The sequence below is a fragment of the Rutidosis leptorrhynchoides genome, chromosome 5, assembly GCF_046630445.1.
Source record: "Rutidosis leptorrhynchoides isolate AG116_Rl617_1_P2 chromosome 5, CSIRO_AGI_Rlap_v1, whole genome shotgun sequence".
NCBI lineage: Eukaryota > Viridiplantae > Streptophyta > Magnoliopsida > Asterales > Asteraceae > Rutidosis > Rutidosis leptorrhynchoides.
The window spans coordinates 100,385,357-100,389,483 of record NC_092337.1 but is presented as its reverse complement, the minus strand read 5'-3'; the positions used below and the strand labels follow the sequence as shown (position 1 = coordinate 100,389,483).

The 4,127-nt window shown below is 34.1% G+C and overlaps 1 non-coding gene across 1 annotated transcript; it reads left to right on the top strand.

The window, feature by feature from the left end:
• Window positions 1-3,633: 3,633 nt before the first annotated feature.
• LOC139851049 (small nucleolar RNA R71) lies at window positions 3,634-3,740 on the top strand. The gene has a single exon (XR_011760412.1). It is a non-coding gene; the product is annotated as a small nucleolar RNA R71 (small nucleolar RNA).
• Window positions 3,741-4,127: the final 387 nt, after the last annotated feature.

The following is a 4,127-nucleotide window of genomic DNA, read 5'->3' as shown; positions in this document are numbered from 1 at the left end:
AGAAAACAAATCGATTTTAATTTTGATCAAAATATTTTCTCGTTCAAGCTCGAGTTTAGATATCATCGAATTCCATGAGTTTGTAATTCTCAATCTTTAAGGTCAATCTCAAGGATTGAGTAATATCAGGCTTAAAAGCTGATTTTTAATCTTTAAGAAGATTATCCTTTCTGGGTGTCTGATTCATTAGTCTTATCAAGCTAATTTGCACGGCACCCTCCCCATTTTACGAGACAGATCCTCTCATGGTTAGGATAAGTCTGACCACATGGAGACCCTGTTTTATGTTGAGGTCCGTGGATTTCCTGCTGATTTTAGAGATGACTTTTCTAGATTTTTCGTCAACCTACAGCTGGTCTGGACGACAACTTCCTGACCTAAATCAAGAAGTACGTGTCTTTTTCTGAAGACTTTACTTCATTTTAATGATGGAATTGATTCATCGTGTAGATCCATCTTTTCTTTCAAATGTATTACAGTAAATTAGGTAAAACTGATTAAAATCGTCCAAATCAAAAGTACCTGCAATAATCTTGTACAAACATATGTGATATGTGTTTTAAATAACTTGGTAAATTCTTCCCACACTTAGCTTTTATTTATTTATTTATTTTTTTAATTTTTTTAATTTTATTTATTTTTTTTATTTTTTTTTCTATTCCATTTTAAACGAATTCTAAAGTTTTGGGTTGTTTCTCCATTTATGTTCTCTCCGATGTAATAATAATTTCGGTATTATCACCTAGTTTTATCGTTCATAAATATGTATAAACATGATTTTGAATTCATTTAGTTGAAAATTTTTCAAAATTTTCACAAAATTTGACAATTATACTAAGTGTAAACCCGAGAGAATTTATAACCCTTCCCCACACTTGAGATCATGCAATGCCCTTATTTGCATGAAATCAGACTATAATTATAAATTCATGAGGGTGATTAGTGTAGAAAAGTGATTAAAAATACCGAGTTTGCAACATATTATTTTATATCACATTTGATATTTTGCGTCTCGTTGTCAAAATTAGTAGCTTTTGCTGAACTTAATGTCAGTCTTTGAAAGTGCACTGTTTTACCCTGTTTTGTATATAAGATAAACTACAAACATATATATAATATATATATATAAATATATATTTTTTTATAAAACCTTTATTTATTAAAACAATTTAAATGAATAATTTTTTAAAATTTTGTTTCCTTTTACTTTAGGTAGTTTCGGTATGTTTACCTAGTCCATCCATCGACAAAATTTAAAATTTGTCGTTTTTAAAGCGATTGTTTTAAAAGCAAAGAATTTTGGGTTTTTAAATTTTTTTAATTTTTTTTGGTATACTTTAGATCAATAAAATTAAAAATAATGATAACAAAATTTATCGCCCCGCCCTCGGGTAAAGCAATTTCGGTTCCATGACCTAGTCTTCAACTTACGATGAATTTTAGAAATAATTTTTTAAACTTAATGAAATAAAGTAATTTTTTTTTTTAAAATCACACAAAAATTAAATTTAAAAAGCATATTAATTTCATATAAAACCTACAAAATATTTGAAAAAATCAGAATGGGGGGAGAAAACTAGTTCTTTAGTGTCTGCTAGTGGAAAAGACCAATCGAATTCCATTCTTGGAACTACACGAGAATAGAACAACTAACCCTAGACAACATTATTTCTTAGAACATTTGAATCTCCCCACACTTAGGTAGCTGTGGTGTCGAAATTGTGGTAAACTTCATCGTCAATTTCTTTTGGACCATAATCAACTTGCATATTTGTGACCTTTGCTTTAAGCTATTGGTCGGATTCCTGTGTAATATCCACAAATTCAACTAGTTTTGCCTTTTCTTTAGGCGAAAGATTGGATACTAACCGGTTACATAACTTAAAGTTCCCCTTGGTTCTAGCATCGTGAATCCGTTTAATAAGTTTCTTCATTGAACTATTAATAACGGGGTCATTTAATTTCGTACCAACAACGGAGTTCTTTGTTATCAGGTCATAATCAGGTGTTACTTCATTTTCCCCACACTTAGGCATTTTATTATTGCTAAGCACTACCGTTGGAGTTGGTAAAACAACATGGTTCTTACATATCGTTTTTGTCGGTTCAACGGTTTTAGTTGGTGGAGATTTAGACTTTCGACTCACAAAGGTGATCGATTTTTCATCATTACTAAGTGTCATTCTACCCTCTCTTACATCAAATAACGCCCCGGTAGATGCTAAGAATGGTCGACCTAAAATTAGAGGAATGTTTGGGTCCTCTTCTATGTCAATGACAATAAATTCGACTAAAAAGGTTAAATTACCCACTTGAACGGGTAGGTCGTCATCAATTCCAACTGGGTGCTTAATGGTTTGATCAAAAAGTCGAACACTCATCTCTGTTGGACTTAACTCACCTACTCCTAATATCTTATATAATGAAAGAGGCATAACACTCACATTCGCATCTAAATCTGCTAGTGCATCATACATGACACAATCACTAAGTAGACAAGGAACAATAAATTCACCCGGATCACCCAACCTGGGTGGAACTTTTGATGGAACTGTCTTCACCGGGTTTATCTTTACGGTTTTTGTTTCTTGTACTTTCGTATTCTTCTTCTTCTTTCCAGAGGTATCACAAACTTTATTACCTATCACTTGCTCATACTCAACTCCTTTTCTTGGAAACGGGATGGGTGGTCTGTATGGTGCCACCACTGGCTTTACATACTCGGGTGGTGGTGGTGTTGTAACTTCTTCATTGTTACTCACATCTAAAACCTTCCCATCTTCTGATGTTGGTTTTTCAGAATTTGTTGACACCATGTTAACATTTTCATTCCGAGGATTTACTTCAGTATTACTCGGTAGCTTTCCTTGTTCCCTCTCACTCATCATGCTAGCAAGAGTTCCTACGTGTTTTTCTAGATTCAAAATGGAAGCTTGTTGAGTTCTTAATGACTGATCAAACTTCTCATTTGTTTAAGTTTGAGATGTAATAAATTGTGTTTGAGATTCCATTAGCTTTGCCATCATTTCTTCTAGATTTGGCTTTTTCTCTTCGGTTTGTTGTGGTGGTTTATATAAGATAGGTCTTTGTTGATTGAAAGGGTTGTTTTGAGTTGGTTGGTTATTCGGACCTTGTTGGTTATACGAGTTATTGTTGGGTCCATTTGGATTGTAAAGAATGTTTTGATTTCGATTAAAGTTCGGCCTTGGCGGTTGATAATTATTTTGATAATTATTTCCCGGCCTTTGGTTCATGTAGGAAACATTCTCTCGTTGTTCCATCGTTTGCTCAATGTGACAATCTTTCGTTAAGTGTGGTCCACCGCATTGCTCACAACTGATTCGTATTGCGTGAATATCTTTATTCATCTTTTCCATTCGTCTCTCGAAAGCATCTATTTTTGCGGAAACGGAATCAAAGTCATGGCTAGAATCGGCTCTAGCCGCTTTAGATGAACGAAAGATATCTTTTTCCTGGTGCCACTTATGTGAGTGGGAGGCTGTGTTATCAATGATTTTGTGAGCTTCGGTTGCAGTTTTCTTCATAATGGAACCACCAGCTGCTATGTCGATGTCTTTTCGTGTAGCAATGTCGATACCTTGGTAGAATATTTATACTATTTGATAAGTGTCTAAACCATGTTGAGGACATCCTCTCAACAACTTTTCGAATCTTATCCATGCCTCATATAGAGTTTCATTTGGCTTCTGCATGAATGTAACAATTTCTCCTTGAAGTCTCACGGCTTTAGATACCGGAAAGAATTGTTTAAGAAAATTTTCAACTAAGACATCCCATGTGTCAATCGCCCCTTCAGGTAACGATTCTAACCAATCTTTGGCTTCTCCCTTTAAAGTCCAGGGAAATAACATGAGATATATCTGTTCATCCTCAACTTCTCTGATTTTAAATAGAGTACAGATCTTATTAAAGGTTCGAAGATGTTCGTTTGGATCTTCTTTTGGCATACCACTAAATTGGCATTGATTAGTTACCATGTGTAAGATTTGTCCTTTGATTTCATAATCTGGCGCATTAATGTCAGGTTGAGTAATTGCATAACCTTGGCCAGTGCGTTTAGCTCTCATTCGTTCTTCCATACTTAGAGGTTCCAGATTTTCCATGAT